Below are 25121 nucleotides of genomic sequence, written 5' to 3'. Positions count from 1 at the left end.
ACAGCAGCAAATATATGATAAGTCTAAAAATGAATGTACCCAGACAAACAAACACACAGAGATGAATGTAAGAAAAGCTTTCTAGAGCAGATCAAAGACCTATCTATCTAGTCCACCTTTTCTGTTCTCATAATGGCCAACCAGATGTCTGTGGGAGGTTGACAAGCAGGACATGAGTGCATTATTATTATTATTATTATTATTATTATTATTATTGACTTCTAATCTTCTTTTGGACTTTTCTACCTTATACTTCAGAAATCAATTTGTATTATTCAGATAATAAAACATCCGCAGCAGTAATGGATTTTAATCTAAAATGGATTTTTTAAAAAAAAGAAAGAAAGAAATATGCTGTAAAATATGTTAATGTTAAGTGTTTGCATAATATCCTAATACGTTTTTAATGTGCTTAGGCAAACTGGAAACAACTAACATTAACAGAAGATAATAAATGCCATTACTTGGAACGTCCAGATATAATTTACATGTCATGATCATTGTTGTTTCTTGTCATGCATATATAATAGGAAATGGCTTTGAGGTAAATTAATCTACTTCATTGCAGTGGGCACCCTATCCTAATTTAGCAATATTCCAAAAATATAACCAGACCATAGACATCAACAGGAAAGAATATACATTTGTATGTACTAGTAATGTCAAACAGGTTTAAATGGATGGAGAAGAAACTGCCAATATACCCTCAGGGAAAAAATATATTGCATTAAACATGTCAATAGCCAAGTCCATCAGCTTAATGAAACAGATGTTTGGGATTCCAAGTGGATTGTCTTGACACTGACAACTTCATTCACAAGTTATAGTCAATATCACAATATGATTTTCTTAATGGAGTAGGGCACACTATTGATAATTGAATAAACTTTTCATAATGAAACTGTCACAGAGCAAGAAGTGCTATGAATCATTCATAGTTACATGTTCAATGCAAAGAATGAAAAGCCACAATCTCAACGCTGCCCTTTTGGGATTGGACTGGAACTCTGCTAAGACATAGCAAGCTGCAGTTCTCCCCGGGAAATTCCTACACATCACAGCAGTTCTGCTCACACAGGCCATCTATTGGCTTGCTCTGATTTGGAAGGAAGTCAGGCTTGGACTTTGTTCAGTCAACAGCAGCAGCTGCCATATCTAATTCCCAGGTCCTGCTGCCTGGCATGCAAGTATCTGTTTGTTACTCCTGGCTTCTGACCCCTGGTTTCCAGCTCCAACACAATACAGTGGTACCTCGGGTTACATACGCTTCAGGTTACAGACTCCGCTAACCCAGGAATAGTACCTCGGTTTGAGAACTTTGCTTCAGGATGAGAAGAGAAATCACACAGCAGCGGCGTAGTAGCAGCGGGAGGCCCCATTAGCTAAAGTGGTGCTTCAGGTTAAGAACAGTTTCAGGTTAAGAACAGACCTCCAGAACGAATTAAGACAAAACAAGTATTATAATTAGGGACAGGTGAATCTGTCAGTTTCTCATTTTTCCAATCTTTAAGTTTGGTTCTGCACCCTTCCACATATGTTTGTGATTGTTCATTTTTAAAGTTGTCATGAAAATTCATATGAAACTTAGAGCAAATTTATTCTACTATACATATTTTAAATGCAAATTTTCGCAATATACACATTTTTGCAAGCAATCTCCCCTAATTCAATGCATTCTGCATGCTGTCCTCCGCCCTAAAAAAATCTGCATTTGTGTGCACATTTTCCCATAGTGAATTTTTTTTAGCACATTGCTTGACTGCAGAACTGCATTGCAAAATTCGGAGAATTTCAAAGGATGGTTGCATTTCAGCTATATTGTTTCAGGAAGTGCAAATTAAAGAAGTTTGCCTTTAAACATGGGTAGGTAAACTAAGGCCCAGGGGGCGGATCTGGCCCAATCATCTTCTAAATCCGGCCTGCGGAGGGTCCGGGAATCAGAGTGTTTTTACATGAGTAGAATGTGTCCTTTTCTTTAAAATGCATCTCTGGATTATTTGTGGGGCCTGCCTGGTGTTTTTACATGAATTGAATGTGTGCTCTATTTAAAAATGCATCTCTGGGTTATTTGTGGGGCATAGGAATTCGTTCATTTTTTTCTTCTTCAAAATATAGTCCTGCCCCTCACAAGGTCTGAGGGATAGTGGACTGGCCCCTTGCTGAAAAAGTTTGCTGACCCCGCCTTTAAATGTTGACTGAATTGAATTTCTCCTCCATTCCTTATCCTGATAAGACCCCCCCCCTCCAGACATGAATAACTCTGTCTACACCTAACAGAGGCTGGGATATCAATCCCGATGGCAGAAAAATGACAGAATGCAAGACACATCTGGACTACAGCATAAACATGCAGTCAGAATGTCCCACAGCAGCAATATTCTTTAACAGGGCTCATTTCAAAAACAGAGCCTCTCCTCCTACCTAATCACTGAGAACACTCATGCGTGTTCAGGCTACAAAGCCAAGCCAGTGTTTTCTGGGGGGAACAGAAATAAAACACATCGGAAGCTGATACTCCTGAAGAATGTGCAGACCATTTTGCCTAGAGAAATGAAAGTTTAGACTCAACCCGTTAAAAAAAAAAGCCATAAAGTCTCACTGCATTTGAGTGGCTTTTAGGAGATCAAAGAATTTGTCATTTGCACACAATTATACCTTTCGCCACATAGCAGCAGCAGCCCGCGTCGTCCTGAAGGTAATGGCAAAACTAAGGCAGCTCTTCTCACTGCAGAGGGCATTCTGGAAAGCGGGGATTTATTTCCACTTCTGCTCAATTACAGAGCATCTCCAGGAAATGGCCCTGAGAGGACAGCCAGGTGGTGCTTCTGATGATGAGAGAATGCCAAGGACAGAGACTGTGAATTCAAAAGAGCAAACTGTAGTTTAAGTACTTTTGGAAAACCTGGAAAAATCCCAATAATGAATCATGTTCTGGTGGTTAAGTGAACACAGTCCAAATTCCCCATGTCGTGAACATGACAACAATAGGGAAGGGCTATAGCTAAGTGTCAAGGTATCTGCCTTGCATGCAGAAGATCCCAGACTGAGACAGTTTCCCTGCCTGAAATCCTTGGACCCTCCTCCAACTTGCTCCTGCCAGAGCCAGCCCAAAACGTTTTGCTGCCTGAGGCAAACCAGAAAGCATTGAGGTCTTTTGTTCTAGTAAATGGTGCCAAGGTGCTAGGGGTGCCTTTTTGACAATAAGTATTTAATTGCTGAGGGACGCAGGTGGTGATGTGATCTAAACCACAGAGCCTAGGGCTTGCCAATCGGAAGGTTGGCGGTTTGAATCCCCACAACGGGGTGAGCTCCCATTGTTTGGTCCCTGCTCCTGCTCACCTAGCAGTTTGAAAGCACATCAAAGTGCAAGTAGATAAAAAGGTACGACTCCAGCACGAAGGTAAACGGCGTTTCCGTGCGCTGCTCTGGTTCACCAGAAGTGGCTTAGTCGTGCTGGCCACATGACCCGGAAGCTGTCTTCGGACAAATGCCGGCTCCCTCGGCCTATAGAGCGAGATGAGTGCCACAGCCCCAGAATCGTCCGCGACTAGACCTAACAGTCAGGGATACCGGTACCTTTACCTTTATTTAGTTGCTGAGCATTTACTTTTAAACTAGAACCACACTTAAAATTTTCAAAAGATTTTTTTTCTGATAAAATGCCTGAGATTTTTCTACTTCTCAATCCAGCAAGAAATAGAAGGCCTCTCTGCCAGATTTTCTCTGAATACTGTCCATCATTTTTGTGGCAGCTGCCATTCACACATAGATATAAACTATTGTCTTGGGCTAAATCTTACTTTGAGGCATTGTGGAGGATTCAAAATGGTAGCCGGGTCACCAACACAATTGCTACTGCTACCAGTTGTGGTAACAGCAAATAATAACAATCATCATCATCATTTTAGCAGGAAAAGAAAGATGCTGTTGGTAAATTTCTCCTCCACCTAGAGAAATTTGTTGAAATAGTGAAACTTCACGGTCCGCAATTAGGGTGGAGAATTTCAAGAGGCTATGTGCACATGTCTCTAATTTTGCTTATGGTCGATTCTTAAATAATCCCTTCTTTTAATTACTACATTGAGGCATGCGGTCAAAATTAATCCTACTACATGACAAGCTTGGGTTTGGGCAGGGTAGCTGTTTTGCATCTCCTTGATTATCATTATGCTAATAAAGCTAATAAAGTTTCAGCCTCCGGCTTCATTTGGATGTCAGAACACTGTGCTTTATTTTCCTGTGGTGTCTGAATCAACACATGATTCTTACCAAGTGGCAAGTTATGTATATTTCTCACATTTAAATGACCTATGGGGAAAGGGGCAACAAGTCATTGCACTGTGTTAAGCAAATGTGTCAAAAGGAACTGAATGAAATATCTACAGAAGAAAGTGGGACATCTTCTTCCTTTTCCATGCACATATACAAAGATGACCAAGGAGTCATTGGATTGTATGTATTCCACTGAACATACGTTCTTTAGTACAAACCATATATTATAATACCCTTTCATAATATTTGAACAGTGCGAGATTCAGGATCAACCAAAGATTCAGGATCAACCAACTGCTTCACACAGCACGTAGTTAAATTATGTAATTCACTATCACAAGATGCAGTGATGTCTGCTAACTTGGATGATGACTTCAAAAGGGGATTAGACAAATTCAGAGATGGTGGGAGGCTCTGTGGGTTAAACCACTGTGCCACTTCGGCTTGCCGATCGAAAGGTCAGCGGTTCAAATCCCCAGGGCGGGCTGAGCTCCCGTTGCTCAGTCCCTGCTCCTGCCAACCTAGCAGTTCAAAAGCACATCAAAGTGCAAGTAGATAAATAGGTACCGCTCCAGCAGGAAGGTAAATGGCGTTTCCATGCACTGCTCTGGTTTCGCCAGAAGCGGCTTAGTCATGCTGGTCACATGACCCGGAAAAACTGTCTGCGGAAGCAGACAAACGCTGGCTCCCTCAGCCTATAGAGTGAGATGAGCGCTGCAACCCCAGAGTCATTTGCGACTGGACTTAATTGTCAGGGGTCCCTTTACCTTTACCTTTAAGGCTATATAAATGACCACAGTTTTATTGACTAAATGTTTTATTGTATTTTTAACATTTTGTTGGAAGCCGCCCAGAGTGGCTGGGGAAACCCAGCCAGATGGGTTGGGTATAAATAAATTATTATTATTATTATTATTATTATTATTATTATTATTGGCCATGAGAGCTACATATTACTCCGAGTATCAGAGCTAGTGTGCCTCTGAATACCATTTGCTGAGGAACACGAACAAGAGGAGGATATTCTGACAATGATTCATTCCCCCAACAGAAACCACATTTCAAAAATGTGGCAAGATTTTGATAATTTAATATTATTCTGGATGAGAATTGGTCCTCTTGGTTTTAGTATTGTTTTGAGATTTTTGTGGCATTTTAGGGTTTTAGATTGTATTTTATCATCTGCACTAGCAGCACGTGTAGTGGAGCAGAGCAGCCTTCCTGATACCTGGGTGGCTGCATGAGTCAGAGGTGGGGCAATTGGGGCTGCATAGGTGGGCCTGCATGACCACTGCAACCCACCAGACCCAGTCCAGCTAGGAATGGACAAATCTCTCAGTTTCTGTTTCTCTCTGTTACTTCTGTTTCCAGTCTTCAGTTCTCCTTATTTATTTATTTAGAAATTTGTCATCATTTTAGTGCAATTTTTCCCTACCATATACCCCCCCCCCCAATATAATGCATTTTTATATTATCTTCACTACTGAATGCGTGTTCATGCATACTTTCCCCTAATGGACACTTTTTTCACACATTGCAAAATTCAGAAAAAATGTGAATTTCAAAGAAAATGTGAATGCTTTTGTTTGCATATTGTTTTGGAAAATGTGAATTAGGTAGCTTCGAATGCAAAGCGAATTCCTCCTCCATCCCTAGTTGTAGATCCGACTGCCACAAGTGTTTACGGTGTTATCTTAGAAAGGCTTTGACTGAGGAGCAAGTCATTCTTTTTTTGAAGACAATTGTTGTCTGAACTATTGCACCGCTTATCCCCTTATTAAATATACTCAAGTTGCACTAGGGATTAATTTGATCCAATTACCTTTTGAAACATTACTTGTTATCTCCAACCAATCTTTAGTCAATGCACTATTACAAAAGCTTCCTACAAGTTGATGCTGTAATCTCATTCTTAGTATAAATCTATCAAATCAATATAAACTGCAACTTAATCATGTTATCCGTATACAAAACCCCCATCACTCTTCCCACTTCAGAAATAATTAAGTCATAGCTCCTAACACCTACTTCATGTCCTGCCACACACACCCCCCAGCTCCCTCCTAATCCAGAAGGAGTTTCCACTTTGTGTTTTTGCTTTGTGTAACTGTCAGACGAGCACAGCAGCTCTGTGGGCTTTGTCAGAAATGTGTGCGCACAACAGTGTGTACCCTTTTTGTCAGGCTGTAATCTACTGCAAATACAACATGCTTCTGTGCCTTTGATGCAAGCAGAACTCACCTATGCCTTGCCCTGGTGTGACCAAGGAGTATTTAAACACCCTCAGTGTGTTTGCAAAGGCTTCATCCTTGAAGAGGATGTTACAGAACCTCATGCCCCCAACATTCACACATCTTGTGGCCCTACCCCTAATGTCTAGACGTTGAGAGGGACATCAAGGGAGGGGGACAAGGTGCTTATAATTGGTTTCCTCTTTCATGCTGGTGCCCGCCCACATTCTGAAAGGCTTCCCCCCCCCAAAAAAAAAAAATCAGTGGTGGTATATCTGCAGAGAGTGCCCACCTGTGCTTTCTGAGCTGCAAAATGGTTCCCAAGCCATCCGGTCAATGCCAGTGGGTGAATTGTATCAGGCATCTCAAAACTCTGAGAAACACAATCGGAAGGATGCTATGTTGCCCAGTTAGCCTCCTCCCCTGGACAAAAAGTCAGTTGTTGTTCTTTCTGACTTAAAATACAGTGGTACCTCAGGTTACATACGCTTCAGGTTACAGACTCCACTAACCCAGAAATAGTGCTTCAGGTTAAGAACTTTGCTTCAGGATAAGAACAGAAATCGTGCTCCGTCGGTGCAGCAACAGCAGGAGGCCGCATTAGCTTAAGTGGTGCTTCAGGTTAAGAACAGTTTCAGGTTAAGTACGGACCTCCAGAATGAATTAAGTACTTAACCCAAGGTACCACTGTATGAACTTCCTCGGTTTGGATCTGTGCCATGTTACGAAACAGATCTGGTTCCCTTGAATTTCTGACTCACTCAGAATGATCTGGTTCATAAAGATCTGGTTCCTTTGTATAAAAGAAGCCCAAAGGAAGCCCCCAGCCTGCTCACAGGTCTTTGTATAATCAGTGGAAACAGTTGGTCCTGGCAAGTATTAACCACTCTCAATTCCAACCTGATAATTGCCACCTGCCCAGATTTTAACTTGTCTGAATTAATTTTAAGATGTATTTTAATTAATTGATGTCTGTTTTTATGCATATTGTGTGGTTTTTATGATGTTAGCCGCTCTGAGCCTGGCCTCAGCCGGGGAGGGGGGATACAAATAACATTTATTATTATTATTATTATTATTATTATTATTATTATTATTATTATTATTCACAGCTGCTAAAAAGCCCTTCCACACAGTTACTTCCTTTCCACCCACACATTCCTGCAAAGGAGGAATTGTTGTTGTTGCTACTATTATTATTATTATTTATTATAAATAAATATTTATAAAACCATAGTCAAACATCGAACATTAAAAACTTCCCTATACAGGACTACCTCCAGGTGTCTTCTAAATGTCAAACAGTTGTTTATTTCCTTGACATTTCCTTGTAGAGGGCGTTCTACAGGGTGGGCGCCAGTACCAAGAAGGCCCTCTGCCTGGTTCCCTGTAACTTCATTCTCGCATTGAGAAAACTGTCAGAAGGCCCTCGGAGCTGAACCTTAGTGTCTGGGTTGGACGATGTGTGTCCAACGATGCTCCTTCAGGTATGCAGGGCCGAGACCATGTAGGGCTTTAAAGGTCAGCACCAACATTTTGAATTGTGCTTGGAAATGTACTGGGAACCAATGTAGATCCTTTAGAGCCAGTATTATCTTCTACCGGTAGCTGTTTCTGATCATCAGTCTGGGTCACTTGTGGTCATTTGGGAGAGAAATGTTGATAAAGGAGGGCCCTCTAGAACAAAGATCCTTGCAGGGATGGGTTATTGTCAATTTTTGTTTCTTTCCATTTCTCATTTCTCTTATCTTAAGTTCAGTTGTCCACATTTTCATAATAGTTTTCATTAAAAAAACAAAACTCCTCATGAAAACGCACCAGCCTTTAAATGGAAATTTCTCATAACCGTGTGCAATTTTTCATACTATACACATCTTTGTGGGAGGCAGCATTTCCTAAAATGAGTCATCTTTGTATGTTCTTCTCCCTAATATATGCATTTTTATGGACACTTTACCACATTATTTGTGGTTTTGTACACATTTTGAATTGCTTTGCAAAATTCAGAGAAGTGTGAGTGCCGAAGGATAGCTATGATTTAGTTCTTGTACTGTTTCTGAAAGTGCAAATTAGGTATGCGTGCCTTTAAACGTGAAAAAAAAATGTATTTCTCATCCATCCCTCATCCTTAACTGGCCTGCATGCTCCCGAGGAGGCCCAATAGTGACATAACCAACCATGTTTCAGGTGGCATGATTTGCATTGGCTCCCAATTAATTGAACTGAATCCAGGGGTATAGGAAAGTACAATGCCCATAAACCCTGGCAGAAATTGATATAAGTTTAAGGGACTTGTAAGGAAATAAGATTCCTCACAAAGGGGGAGGGGTGGTTGGCTTACAATGCACTCACAATTATGTCAATTGGCTTCAAATTTCAGAACTGGACTTGGATAGAATTGCACTATTGTCCAATTGAGGGGAGAAGATATCCTACTCATGCTAAAACAACTTCACCTTCTATTAAAAGAAATAAAGGCTGATCACAAACAAAAATTGTTTATTTTTTAAAAAACAAACTCTTAAGTTTCTTTCCTTTTGAAAGGTAGCATTCCTGTGGCATTTTCTTTTAACATAAATTTTCCTCTCAGGTTAGTCAAATTAGCAATTCTAATATTTAAAAACAGGTTGCAAAGTTTTTTGTATTGATTTCACAGACACCTGAAACAGGACTTTAAAAATGGAATGCTATTAGCAAACTTAGCCATTTGTAATAAAATTATGTTAGCTGCTACTTGATGAGATTACTTTAGAACTAAGGCTTTGAAGCTTGTCACAGGTCTTAAAAATAAAATTGCTTGAGTAGTTGAGGAGAACTGTATTAAAATGCAAATTTCCAGCTGCTAATATTTCTTCAAAAACCAATAATCCCTCAAGGCCACCAATATGTCAAAATACTTAATGGAAAAATATCCCTTAGGCAGAATGGCCTTTCTAAGTTGACTTTTGATTAAACTTAAAATACTATATAGCAAAAAACTTAAATTCAGATGGGGGTATAAATATAGTGCTAGACTGAAATGTCATCCAGAATGCAATTGATGGTGCACTTTTAAGGCCACTAATTTTTAAGTAATTTTCTAACCTCTTTGAGTATTAGCCAAGGATATAATTACTAATGGGAAATATGGGTATCCTGAACCCCATGCCTCTATATGGGGCTTGGAAAAACAAAGTCTCTTGGCTACTAGAAATTCTTCTTAAAATGTAAGAGATATCAAAATAATGCTGAGGTTTGACTGCAAGTTAATGTCTAGCACTGCTTGCCATGTTAATCTTCCTCATCACATAGATTTATTTCAAGCAGCCATTAACTATTCCTGGCCCTGGAATTATCAATGACCAGGGATGGAAATTCCTCATGTAGCCCTGAACAGCCATGTGGTGAATCATGCTTGATGTCCTCCCAGAAGATAATGGTACTGTGGCTGTGTTGGAAACATTCTGAAGGCAGCCTTGTATTGGCAAGTTTTTAACACTTGATGTTGTATTTTGTTTTAAGATATGCTGTAAGCCACCCAGAGTGGCTGGGGAAACCCAGCCAGATGGGCGGGGCATAATAAATAACAACAACAACAATATCATCAATGGTCCTCAACATACTTTCACTCGTAATATTCCTGAGAAAAATGGTACAGATAATCATCAATTGTCTGTTCAGAAGAGCGTTTCTGAGGATCCAGATAAGACATCGTCATTTCTTATTGAGTTCTACATTTCAAGCAGGGATGGAAGAGAAATTTGTCTGGCCAGCATTTGAAAATGAAGCAAGGCAATTCACCAGAACTGATATGCAAATTGGATCATGTCCATCAAGCAGATTATGCAGTTCTGTGAATTTTGTGATGCAGTTCAATAATGTTGTACAGACTATGGCAGACCAACACGGCTACCTATCTGCAGTTGTACAGAATAAATATTTTGGGTGGAAATGCATTGGAAATCAATCTGAAATGCGTATTTTAGGGGAGAATGTGTACCAAATGCAGACAATTAAAATGTGATTCCCCCCCCCCCATGCAAATTCTTTCAAATTTGCGGGAAATTAAATGGAGCAGATCTATGAGTCACTTAATGTGAAACTGACACAGAACAGAAAGAAGTGGATCCAGCCATCCCTCACTTTGATATATAATAAAATCACACAAATCAATTTTCCAAACTGCAGAACCTGCCTTTTAAACAACAGAAAACAGCATGTATGTGACTTCAACCCAATTCCTAGATTCTGCATTCCTTGATGCCTGTGAAGCAGCGGCTGCTGTTGTTTTTTACTGGCCTGAAGTCAGCTGCAGCTTATGTCAGTCTAAGGTCATGTCATCTGCAAATCAATTTACACTGTGAAATATAAAATGACGGGCTGATATTAAACATAGATCCATGAACAAAAAAGTACAGGCAGACCCATCTTACATATCTGAATCAATGTCATCATTTTTTTGTGAACAAAGTGTCCTACAGTTGTTTTCATCGAAGTCATACTCAGAGGAGTCCCATTGAAATCAGTGGCTGTTAGTTATTACGAACTCAGTTATTACTAACTTGTCTATTTATTTTAACAGTTCTATGCTAGGATGTAGTCATGTATAATCCCAAGATCTTTTTTTCCTAATATGGCTATCAGAATAAATTGGCATTCCGTTATGACCCCATCATGTGAATGTTTGTGGATGTGTAAGTGCTCTTGGGGAGAAAAGCTCCATTTAATTTACAGCAGCATCACCTCTTGTAGAAACTTTGCTAGAATCAGGATCAAATTAGCTGAAGTTCCAAGAAATTAAAAGGTTTAATAGAGAAATCAAAACACTTCCATGGAATGCTTGTAGAAGTATGGCATCTCATTAATGAACCTAATCCTTCATTTAATTAACTAAATAGAAAATAAGCAATCTTATCAGCTAATAGCTAATGATAAGCAACATGCATGCTTCAGCTCTATTTATAGTATATAGTTATAATGATCCTTCATTTAGCCAAAGAGAGCACAAACCGAGCTTTTTTTGCTATGTCATGGTATAGGCCCAACATCTAGAAGGGTGTGGTGGTAGTTTTGTAAGTGAAAATTGCATTCTAGGGTTGCCATATTTCAAAAAGCATTTTTGAGTTTGGCCCTAGTTGATGGACTTTTTATGCAAAATCTCAAAAAAAGGAGTTTTTGAACTATTTTTAATTAAATTTACCAAAATCTGCACTTCCGACATGGGCTGCCATACGTCCACATTTTTCCGGACACTTCTGCAATTTCCACCCGGACACTGCTAACAAGGGCTGAATACCAGCTATGTCTGTGAAATTCCAGACGTATGGCAACCCTATTGCTTCCTTGTTACCCTAACAATGGGATTATTCAACAGCTTTAAGAGAAAGGAGTTACCCCAGATCCTTATATCATCAGCTTGAATGAATAACTGAATCTTTATTTGCGTCAGCTATTGGCCATAGCAATAAAACAACAGTACGATATACAAAGAATTAAAAAAAAGTCAATTATATAAAATACATTTTAGGGTTTTGAATCAATAGTCAAATAGTGGATCTTATTCTAATTGCCCCAGCTAAAAACCTTGCAACCTGTGCTGTCACCTGCTCATCTTGATCTGACAAGAGAAAGGACACTGTGGCAGTGGGCGTTCCTTCATGTATTTGGCCAAAACACACAGCTGTCTTTTGAAGCTACATGACACCTGTTTCTGAATGTAAGGTTCACATAAATGCTGGCTGTGTGGATGGTAGATAGTTACATTTACCTTTAGTTGAATGTAATGCTATTGTTTTCTTAGGTATTGTGAAGCACGCTGATTTTTTGATGAAAAGTGATTTATAAATCAAATGTAGCAGCAGCACATGTTTTACAGGTCCATCTTAAAAAATAACGTGTGAGATGGGTCTTAAGAAGTATGTTTCTGACTGTGAAAACTATTTAAATATTTATTTTCATACAAACTGTACAATGTTTAGGACTCCTGTGTGCCATTAAAGCAATCAGTTTCACATGAAGGAATTAATGACTGTTGCCTTTTCCAGCTTGTTTTACTCAGAGTAAGCACACTGAAATTAAAATACATGGCCAGTTTAGGTTGATTCTGAGTAGCATTCAGTTAGCTTCAACCCAAAATAGCCAACACGAGGTTGTCCATCACAAGGGGGGGGGGCACACAGTTTCATTGAACTGTGAGATCCAACAGCAAAATCCCTACTGTGGATATCTTATGAGCAACACTATACACAACAAACATACAATAAATAACATTTTCACATGATGAGACGAAGGCATACAATTGACAGCTATGCCTAGCATCTAGAGAGAAATTCTTGTGTACATATTTCTGCTAAGGCTTTCCATTCAGAAATATTTCTATTTCGCCTTGTTTGGTATTATTATTTTTCAATCAGTAGCAGAGGCCATCCTGACAGAAAGGTTGGGGAGATTGTTGGGGACAACATGAGATGGAACCACTAAGGTGGCTCAAATTCTGTCAGCCATTCAAAATGTTGCTCAGCTGCCACTCTCACTTAGTTGAGCACAGCAGTAGTTATGAGGAGCAAAGAGCTCGCCAGTGGTTTTGAAATGGCCTCCTGCTGTCAAGACGTCAATTTAAAAACAAGGAGCCAGCGATGGCCAACAATTTAAACACAATGGATTGCCCCCTGACTGGCGTCTAAGCAACAATACGTTGATGGCAGGATGCAGGATCAGCCAAGAGAGATCAGAAATGCTCTTAACATGCTAGAAATTGTTTAATTGGAAGCTTCCACTGAAAAATGCAAAACTACCATTGGAGGCTGTCTAGATGCTGCATTCCCTAATAGCACACATCCATTCATCAAGGACTAAAAAGGGAAATTGTAAGAATGGGCTCGTAGACGCCCACAGAATGTGCATTCTGTTATCCATGGATTTTAATAGGCTAATGCCCATGAGTCTGGTCAGCATTTTCACAGATTTCTGGTGTAGACTTCTGTAATATGCAACACATGAGGCATATTATGTCTGGAGATAGTTTGGAAACTGTAGTTCTTTCAGAATACAGCTGCTAGACTGCTAACTGGCACCAGGTGTTAGGAATCTGCCTTATACTAGCTTGCACTATTTTCCCATTTAGCCCAGCATGGTCTACTCCAGAGTCCCAGCCACATGTCTTTCATGTCGCCTCTACCTGTTCCTTTAACTCAGGGAGGAGAACTGGTGGCCCTCCAGCTATTGCTAGACTCCAACTCCCATTGGCTCCATCTAGCATGGCCAGTGTTCAGGAATGCTAGGGGTTGAAGTCCAACAATCTCTGGAGGGCCACAGGTTTCCTAAGACTACTTTAACTGGACATATCAAGGACTGAACATGGGACCTTCATCATGTAAAGCTGTTGCTTTCCACTGAGCTATAATCTGCATCTTTGTCATTGGTCTTTATTATTTTTAAAAAATTGAACCTACATAGTATGCTAACACCAAATATAGATAGATGATAGATACAGTGCTTTTTTCTTTAAAAAAATGTTTAGGGGGTACTCTCATGTTGACTCAAGAAAATACCGTGTTATAGTTCAAATTGGGAAAAATAAATACAGCAAATGGACAAAAGTACAAAGATTTACAAAATGTTTAGAAGATAGATAGATGATAGATTAGATAGATTAGATAGATAGATAGACAGATAGATAGATAGATGATAGATAGATAGATAGATAGATAGATAGATAGATAGATAGATGATAGATAGATAGATAGATAGAGATAGATAGATAGATAGATAGATGATAGATAGATAGATATAGATAGATAGATGATAGATAGATATAGATAGATAGATAGATAGATGATAGATAGATAGATAGATAGATAGATAGATAGATAGATAGATAGATAGATGATAGATAGATAATAGATAGATAGATAGATAGATAGATAGATAGATAGATAGATAGATAGATGATAGAGATAGATGATAGATAGATGATAGATGATAGATAGATATAGATAGATAGATAGATAGATAGATGATAGATAGATAGATAGATAGATGATAGATAGATAGATAGATAGATAGATAGATAGATAGATAGATGATAGATAGATAGATAGATAGATAGGTAGGTAGATGGATGATAGATGATAGATGATAGATGATAGATGATAGATAGATGATAGATAGATAGATAGATAGATAGATAGATAGATAGATAGATAGATGATAGATAGATAGATAGATAGATAGATAGATAGATAGATAGATGATAGATAGATAGATTATAGTTGCTTTAACCTCTCAGAACCACAGCGCACTCTGGCCCCCTCCAAAGATAAGTTGAAACCCTCAAAAGCCTCATCCTAAAATGGCCTTATGGGAGCTGTTACAATTTATCATATCAGTGCTGGTAAGAGAATTTTTGGTTCACAGATCACTAGCCTGGTAGTAAATGCATCTTAAACTCCTATCTACTTTTCCTTAATGGTCTTCTAATTAAAACAAATGGCTAAACAGATTTCTTTCAAATTAAAATCTAGCGCTGAAATAGTCCCTGGTGCAGAGTTGCCAACCTTAAATTGTTCGAGAATGATCAAGTCAGACAACTCTAATCATGAGATTGGCTTACAGATGATGTGATTTTAAAAATAATTAATGCTTTCTTCTTTAAATTTATTTCCTTGTTGCTGTGCCTTCAAGGTACAGGGAAATCATGTTTCAAGGTTTTGCTTATGCTTGTTGTACCTGAGAAATGTAAGTTCTTAAGCACTTACAGGAAATATTCTGAGTCCCTGTTCTTGGGGGATTTGTGATCCAAGACAAATTGCAGCAGTAGACTGCGCTGTTTCAAGTGTTGCCTTGCCACAACCCAAATATCCAAATATCCTGTTGAATGTTGACAGGTGTTGAGAAGGGTCCAGCTCAGAATGAATCTCCCCACTTGATAGAAAATGATAACTTGATGGGGGGGGGTATAGAACTAGGCAATATGAGTGCAGGGACACAGGAAAGATATTCAGAGAGACCAAAGCAGTTTGAAGTGCAAGTGCCAAAGACACTCAAGGGGGAGACTGTATACAAGTGTCTAAAAGCTAATGCAAGTGCTTGGTCTTAAACTAGAGGATGACATTGATATAGTGAGCATAATGGAAACCTGATGGAACACAGAGAACCAGTGGGGCACATTTACCTTCGTTGGTCTCTATAGGGAGGTCAATGAATGATGTAATGGAGGTGGTCTTCCTCTATACATCAAAACAGTGCCAGATTTACGTATAAGCTAAACAAGCTATAGCTTAGGGCTCCACTCTCTTTGGGGCCCCCCCAAAAAAATTAAAGGGAAAACAACTGGATGTACATTTCCAAAATATAAGATAAAAAACAAATAAAATAAAACCTACATACAGCAACAGTATTTGTGTTGTGTAGGCTCCTATGATGTAAGTAATGGGCCCCGCCTATTAGCCTGCTCCCTAAAATATCACTGGTTTGCTCATTTCTATATACAGTGGTACCTTGGTTCTCAAACTTAATCCATTCCAGAAGTCTGTTCCAAAACCAAAGCGTTCCAAAACCAAGCTTGATAATTATTTCACTATTAATATGTTGTTGTTGTTGTTGTTTAGTCGTTTAGTCGTGTCCGACTCTTCGTGACCCCATGGACCAGAGAACGCCAGGCCCCTCTGTCCTCCACTGCCTCCCGCAGTTTGCTCAAACTCATGCTGGTAACCTCGAAAACACTATCCAACCATCTCGTCCTCTGCCGTCCCCTTCTCCTTGTGCCCTCCATCTTTCCCAACATCAGGGTCTTCTCCAGGGAGTCTTCTCTTCTCATGAGGTGGCCAAAGTACTGGAGCCTCAGCTTCACAATCTGTCCTTCCAGTGAGCACTCAGGGTTGATTTCCTTCAGTATGGAGAGGTTTGATCTTCTTGCAGTCCATGGGACTCTCAAGAGTCTCCTCCAGCACCATAATTCAAAAGCATCAATTCTTCGGCGATCAGCCTTCTTTATGGTCCAGCTCTCACTTCCATACATCACTACTGGGAAAACCATAGCTTTAACTATACGAACCTTTGTTGGCAAGGTGATGTCTCTACTTCTCAAGATGCTGTCTAGGCCTGTCATTGCCCTTCTCCCAAGAAGCAGGCGTCTTTTAATTTCGTGGCTGCTGTCACCATCTGCAGTGATCATTGAGCCCAAGAAAGTAACATCTCTCACTACCTCCATTTCTTCCCCTTCTATTTGCCAGGAGGTGATGGGACCAGTGGCCATGATCTTCGTTTTTTTGATGTTGAGCTTCAGACCATATTTTGCGCTCTCCTCTTTCACCCTCATTAAAAGGTTCTTTAATTCCTCCTCACTTTCTGCCATCAAGGTTGTGTCATCTGCATATCTGAGGTTGTTGATATTTCTTCCGGCAATCTTAATTCCGGCTAGGGATTCATCCAGCCCAGCCTTTCGCATGATGAATTCTGCATATAAGTTAAATAAGCAGGGAGACAAAATACAGCCTTGTCGTACTCCTTTCCCAATTTTGAACCAATCAGTTGTTCCATATCCAGTTCTAACTGTAGCTTCTTGTCCCACATAGAGATTTCTCAGGAGACAGATGAGGTGATCTGGCACTCCCATTTCTTTAAGAACTTGCCATAGTTTGCCGTGGTCGACACAGTCAAAAGCTTTTGCATAGTCAATGAAGCAGAAGTAGATGTCTTTCTGGAACTCTCTAGCTTTCTCCATAATCCAGCGCATGTTTGCAATTTGGTCTCTGGTTCCTCTGCCTCTTCTAAATCCAGCTTGCACTTCTGGGAGTTCTCGGTCCACATACTGCTTGAGCCTTCCTTGTAGAATTTGAAGCATAACCTTGCTAGCGTGTGAAATGAGTGCAATTGTGCGGTAGTTGGAGCATTCTTTGGCACTGCCCTTCTTTGGGATTGGGATGTAGACTGATCTTCTCCAATCCTCTGGCCACTGCTGAGTTTTCCAAACTTGCTGGCATATTGAGTGTAGCACCTTAACAGCATCATCTTTTAAAATTTTAAATAGTTCAGCTGGAATGCCATCACTTCCACTGGCCTTGTTATTTGCAGTGCTTTCTAAGGCCCATTTGACTTCACTTTCCAGGATGTCTGGCTCAAGGTCAGCAACCACACTACCTGGGGTATACGAGACATCCATTTCTTTCTGGTATAATTCCTCTGTGTATTCTTGCCACCTCTTCTTGATGTCTTCTGCTTCTGTTAGGTCCTTTCCACTTTTGTCCTTTATTGTGGAAATCTTTGTACGAAATGTTCCTTTCATATCTCCAATTTTCTTGAACAGATCTCTGGTTCTTCCCATTCTATTGCTTTCCTCTATTTCTTTGCATTGCTCGTTTAAGAAGGTCTTCTTGTCTCTCCTTGCTATTCTTTGGAAATCTGCATTCAATTTCCTGTATCTTTCACCATCTCCCTCGCATTTTGCTTGCCTTCTCTCCCCCGCTATTTGTAAGGCCTCATTGGACAGCCACTTTGCTTTCTTGCATTTCCTTTTCATTGGGATGGTTTTCGTTGCTGCCTCCTGTATAATGTTACGAGCCTCCATCCATAGTTCTTCAGGCATTCTGTCCACCAAATCTAAATCCTTAAACCTGTTCCTCACTTCCACTGTGTATTCATAAGGGATTTGACTTAGATTGTATCTTACCGGCCCAGTGGTTTTTCCTACTTTCTTCAGTTTAAGCTTGAATTTTGCTATAAGAAGCTGATGATCTGAGCCACAGTCAGCTCCAGGTCTTGTTTTTGCTGACTGTATAGAGCTTCTCCATCTTTGGCTGCAGAGAATATAATCAATCTGATTTCGATGCTGCCCATCTGGTGATGTCCATGTGTAGAGTCGTCTCTTGTGTTGTTGGAAAAGCGTGTTTGTGATGACCAGCTTGTTCTCTTGACAGAACTCTATTAGCCTTTGCCCTGCTTCGTTTTGATCTCCAAGGCCAAACTTGCCAGTTGTTCCTTTTATCTCTTGACTCCCTACTTTAGCATTCCAATCCCCTATAATGAGAAGAACATCCTTCTTTGGTGTCACTTCTATAAGGTCTTGTAAGTCTTCATAGAATTGGTCAATTTCAGTTTCTTCAGCACAAGTAGTTGGTGCATAAACTTGGATTACTGTGATGTTAAAAGGTCTGCCTTGGATTCGTATCGAGATCATTCTATCATTTTTGAGATTGCATCCCAGTACAGCTTTCGCCACTCTTTTGTTGACTATGAGGGCCACTCCATTTCTTTTATGGGTTTCTTGCCCACAGTAGTAGATATGATGGTCATCCGAACTGAATTCACCCATTCCCATCCATTTTAGTTCACTGATGCCCAGGATGTCAATATTTATTCTTGCCATCTCATTTTTGACCACCTCCAACTTACCCAGGTTCATGGTTCTTACATTCCAGGTTCCTATGCAATATTTTTCTTTACAGCATTGGACTTTCCTTTCGCTTCCAGGCATATCCGCAACTGAGCGTCCTTTCGGCTTTGGCCCAGCCGCTTCATCAGCTCTGGATCTACTTGTACTTGCCCTCCGCTCTTCCCCAGTAGCATGTTGGACGCCTTCCGACCTGAGGGGCTCATCTTCCAGCGTCATATCTTTTATATGCCTGTTGTCTTTGTCCATGGAGTTTTCTTGGCAGGGATACTGGAGTGGCTTGCCGGTTCCTCCTCCAGGTGGATCACGTTTGGTCAAAACTCTCCACTATGACCTGTTCATCTTGGGTGCCCTGCTCGGCATAGTTCATAGCTTCTCTGAGTTCTTCAAGCCCCTTCGCCACGGCAAGGCAGTGATCCATGAAGGGGCACTATTAATATACTTCTTCTTAATTGTATTTCAGTTCAACAATTACTTGGATAAAATACATATTTTGTTATGTGCAAATGGCTTTAGATATCTATTAGGTCCATACATTACCATATAGCATATATTCAACACAAAAAACAGTGACAATTTGTTGTTGACAAAAGACAGCTGGACATATAAAGGGCCCCATTACCTTCAGTAGCTTAGGGCCTCATCAAACCTAAATCCAGCCCTCCATAAAAAAGAGCATTGAGTCCAGCAATCTAGACTTCCTCTACAGAATATAGTGGGTGGTGATACCAAGTTTCACGAATGATTTGATACTGGGGATGGATGCTAAGGGAAATCTTGAGATGAAGAATGAAATCAAGGGAGCATCCAGAAGAGGAGATGTTGTAGTAACAGGGGACTTCAACTACATACCCTCCAACACAATGTGGTCCAAATCCAGGACACCATCTTCCAGGTCCAAAAATCCCACACGAGTCATGTGACCAGTGTGAGATCGTGGACCCAGAAAAAGCTGAATCAAATTACTCTGCATCCCTGACAGAGATAAGGTTTGAGGCTCCTCTGGCTTCTATTGGCTTTAATACTGTGATCTTGAAGAAAGCCTGAGAAGTTTTAGACTGAATAATTCCATGCTGAGGGAGACTCAGAAGTTGTTAAATTAAAAAAACGTAGAGTCAATAAGCAACTTTTGTTAAATTATAATTGCTGAGATGCCATGTGCAATCAAATAATATATTAAGGGCTCAAATCAACTCAGCAATCCTTCTATGGAAACAGACAGATAAACTTGTTGCTTTAAGGCATGCAATAGTTTTTAAGCATGTAGTAATTAATTGGCACCTATTCCAAGTATGTTTTTTAAATAAAAAACAAAAAAGCTATGAAATAAGGAAATGTCCCCAGTTTTGTTTTATTTCCATATATACACTTCCTTTTCTTGTATCTTTTGTAAGGCAGACTGTTGCAGTGTGGTTGCATAAATTATGAAAAGCTATTCCAAGTTTCTAGTGATCAAGAGGTTTGAAGGCTTGAGGCATGATTGAAGAGCAACTATGTACTTTTGTCACTGAGTTAGCCTGGATCTGAAAAACAGCCTAGCTGATTGAAGGACTTGACCTAATGATCTCATTCTTTTATGCACACTATGGCTTTATTTCCAGTCCACTCTAGAGTCTGGTCCTCCATTTTCTTACTGGAGGGGAAATCTGGCTTCATTATATCTCATGCAAATCTATTTCCCCAGTTTGGCTGAATTTTGATTATACGATGGTAGGAACCAACAGCATCATCAGCTCATGTTATAGAGCAAGCTATGAGTAATACCTGTGTGTTTCTGAGGTTAAGACATCATGATTTGGAGAGCGCAGCAAATGCATAAGCTTTGGGCTAATACATGCATCACAATGCAGTAATCTGGGCACTTCTCTGAATGTTCTGATGGAGCCCTCAGCTAAAGTTTGTGGGGGGAATGTGTACAAAGTGTGTATTTTAGGAGGCTAGGTGGACAATTTTAATACACAATTTTTGTTTTTAAATACTGTAACTGATATAGGCCTGAATCCTGCCAACCTAGCAGTTCGAAAGCACATCAAAGTGCAAGTAGATAAATAGGTACCACTCTGGCGGGAACGTAAACGGCGTTTCCGTGCGCTGCTCTGGTTCGCCAGAAGCGGCTTAGTCATGCTGGCCACATGACCCGGAAGCTGTATGTCGGCTCTCTCGGCCAATAAAGCGAGATGAGTCTGCCACGACTGGACCTAACGGTCAGGGTTCCCTTTACCTTTACCTTTATAGGCCTGAAACTATACCCCCATTGGGCCTAGAATGGATACACAAATAAGTCCCATCCATGAGATTAAAGTAGGTCAATTTGTGTAATAGATGTCTAAATGATGCAAGGAATGTTGTCCCATACAAGGGGAGGTAGTGTTTGGGGTTCTGCTTTAAGCAGCCAATTATCTTCGGCTGGCACTGGAACCAGCACATACTATCAGTCTTTGTTGTCATCCTCCAACTTCAATGCATGCTAACTGGTACTTTAGATCTCTGCTAAGTGCTCATTTAAACCGCAGGGCTTCATCCAGCAATGGCAGACTTTCAAATTTCAGCCCTGTGCTATGCTAAAATTCTGTGCCTCTCCCCGCCTCTCATACTCCACTCTACATCATTGTTGCGGCACCCCCTGTAGCACCCACGGTACAGCTGAACCAGTCTTGTTACGCAAAACCTGCCTCTGTTTCCAGAACTACAGTAGTACCTTGAGTTACAAATGCCTCAGATTACAAACGCTTCAGGTTTCAAACTCCGCTAACCTGAAAGAGTTACATCAAGTTGAGAACTTTGTCCCAGGATGAGAACGAAAATCGTGTGCCGGCGGCACAGCGGCAGCAAGAGGCCCCATTAGCGAAAGCATGCATCTAGTTAAGAACAGTTTCAGGTTAAGAACAAACCTCCAGAATGAATTAAGTTTGTAACTAGAGGTACCACTGTAGTTCTCTTCAGAGAAGACCATTTGAAACTAACAGACATGCTTAGGTCTGTGTCTTTCAATGAATCTACTCTGAGCAGAAATTAGTGGGCTAGTCATCAGTTTGCTCTCATGGTGGTCATTTTTCCTTTCATATATCAAACTGAGCTTCACTTCTGTCTGCATCTCTCCAGAAATAGTGCTGGAGCAAATGGGGGGAGGACAGAAATACTCTTCTGATTGACAGTCCCAAACGAACCAACAATTTTAAGCTTGTTTTGACTTAAATGGCTGTTCATTCCACCCTTTCAGTAATAAAATAAATGTGAAATGACATCTGGCATTGATATGACAATTCAAAACGACAATTTCCATGTAGTTGCATCTCAAAATACTCCATCAATCCTTGGAATGAACAATGGGAAAGTGCTAAATTAACACAAAGAAGATGAGTGGTGCTATTTAAAAGCAAAAAAAATGGCGATGAACTTCATAGTCAGATGTGGCGATAATGATAATTCTAAGAGACAAACTGCTGTAGAATCACATTCATCTAAATGATATTGAGGCACCCACAATATTTTGATAATCAGTGGTTTGAATGCTGTTTGCTTCAGTATAGTGAAATTTCAATAATTTGGCTTTTAATAAAAAGGGATTTTAAAAGGAAACTGTAATGGCATGTGGCAGAATCCCAAGTGGTATTTTTAAACCCTGTCATCATCTCATGTGCAGGTTATAATCTAGTGGGACATGTGCAGCAGCATTGTCAGGACCGGGGTCACCAAACCTTTTCAGCGGGGGGCAGGTCCACTGTCCCTCAGACCTTGGGGGGTGAGGGTCGACTATATTTTGGTGGAGGAAATGAACGAATTCCTATGCCCCACAAATAACCCAGAGATGCATTTTAAATAAAAGGACACATTTTACTCATGTAAAAACACACTGATTTCCGGATCGTCCGTGAGCCGGATTTAGAAGGCGATTGGGCTGGATCTGGCCCCTGGGCCTTAGTTTGCCTACCCATGTCAGGACTCAAACACCAAATGGGAAAACTTCATAAGTGCACATAAAAGATCTATTGCATCAGTTTAGATAGATGGATAGAAGGCAGATAGATATATTTCAATGGGCTACCACCATTGCAGTTCATGTATGAAGTACCAACATATATAAAGGCAACTGAGCAAATAATTGACAAATCAAATTAAAACTTATACTGTTTAAAACTCAGAGCATCATTGTGGCCCTTCTTTTAATGGCAATCACTATAAATTTTACTGTCACCAGCTTCTCATGAAGAAATCAGATCACTTTCAACTGAACGCCTTGGAGATGATATTCTTATTCTTATTCTTATTACTAATACTAATACTACTAATGCTGTGATGAGCTCTTTATCTCTGTAGAAAGAGCCAATGTTTCATCATTGCCATGTCCATGTGGACATATATCACAAGCATTTACAAATTCAGTTAATCCCTGGATAAAATATGGAAATAAAAGGTTGCAGCTTCTTTCAACCTCTAATTCTTTCTCTTGGAGGTCTCAATAAATGAGAGGTTAAAGTGAGTTCAGGTATTGTCCTCAGAATAACTGCTTGTAATAACTGGTGCCAAAAAATAGTCTTATTGTACCTCAGCAACCTCTCCAGAGACTCATGTATTCATGTTAGAATGGGCAGGAGTGAGGAATGCGGGGTGGATAACCTTTTTAAACCCTGTAAACCTTTTGGGGGATGCAGACCAGTTGTGAGCAGGGACAGACGCCAATGTGGACAGCCCAATGGATGTGACTCTTGCCTTTGTACCCTAGACTGCATTCTAGCCATGCAAACATTGGAGGTTTCTACATAAGCACAGAGAGAGCTCTCCACCTCCCCTCTCCATCTCAAGCTCAAGGAAATTATGCTGTAGCTGACCATGTTTTACCGTATTTTTCGCTCTATAGGACGCACTTTTTCCCCTCCAAAAATTAAGGGGAAATGTGTGTGCATCCTATGGAGCGAATGCAGGCTCCTTGGCTTCAGAGATAGCAATGCGAAGCCTCCGAAGTGCAGAGGGAGCGCTCCCTCTGCGCTCCTTGGCTTCGCGTTGCTTTCGCTGAAGCCTGGAGAGCGAGAGGGTTCAGTGCGCACCGACCCCTCTCACTCTCCAGGCTTCAGGGATAGCCGCCTGAAGCCTCCGGAGTGCTGCAGGAGCTCCCGCTGCGCTCCAGAGGCTTTGGGTTCCTTTTGCTGAAGCCAGGAGAGCAAGACTCTTCTGGCTTCAGCAGAGAGGGAGAGCTGCGCAGCGCCCCTTCAGCAAAGTGGGAGGAGAAATGGAAGGGGCTCCGTTTCTCCTGCTGCTTCGCTGAAGGGGCGCTGAACAGAGAGGGGGATATATTTTTTTCTTGTTCTCCCACTCTAAAACAAGGTGCATCCTATGGTCGGGTGCGTCCTATAGAGCGAAAAATACGGTAGCTTTCTTTCTTTCTTTAATTTTATTTTCTTTATTTCATAAAAAGAGAATCATGTGTCATAATCAACTAAAAGTGCAGCCTTGACATAGCATTTCAGATTCAAATTGTAAAATGTCAGCAAAATGAAAATCATAACTGTAAAATATAAGATATAATAAATAGCATCAGTTAAAAGAGGAGGGGTGAAAAACAGATTTTATATTCATTTTGCAATCATCAGAAATGGAGCCAGGTGAACCTTGAGTGGAAGGGAGTTCCACAGATGAAAACTGTACGCAATTCTTTCCTGTAGAACAGGCATGTCCCACTATTAAAAAAACTGGCAGTGATCTACCCATTGGATTGACCAGAGTTGTTGAGCTTTTTGGGGAGGGCAGAATGATCAGGATCACATGATCGACCAGGAACACCCCGTGATCAACAAGTAGATTGTGATTGACCGGTTGGACATGCATGCAGTAGGACAAGTGATCTAATGTTTGACAAAAGAACATCTAGCCCTGGATTGGCCTACGAGGCTTCCTCCAATTATGTGGTGAAAGGTTGAGTCAGTGATGCCTGGTGCCAATTGGGACTTGAAGGGCAGAAGGCAGGGGAAAACAACAGTAGGTGGGACCAGAGCCAATGACAAGCAGAGCCAACTGGATCTAGTTTTGTCTTCATCTTCTTCCCTGATGAGATCTACAAGGGCAACACTTAGATTTATGATGAGGAAGCAGACACCCAGGGCTCCCTCCTAGACTGCCTGTAAGTTGGGGGAAAAGGCAGGTGAGGGCTGGCTAAGGGAAGACTAAGGTTCATGGGGCAGTGCCTCATTTGCCCTAATGAATCAGCTCCCACTGGGCGTTGAGTTTCTGACCCTGGTCTCAGCACCCATTTCTTG

Source organism: Podarcis gaigeae (genome assembly GCF_964106915.1).
Source record: "Podarcis gaigeae genome assembly, chromosome: 12".
Classification (NCBI taxonomy): domain Eukaryota; kingdom Metazoa; phylum Chordata; class Lepidosauria; order Squamata; family Lacertidae; genus Podarcis; species Podarcis gaigeae.
Note: the sequence above shows the minus strand (reverse complement) of the source record.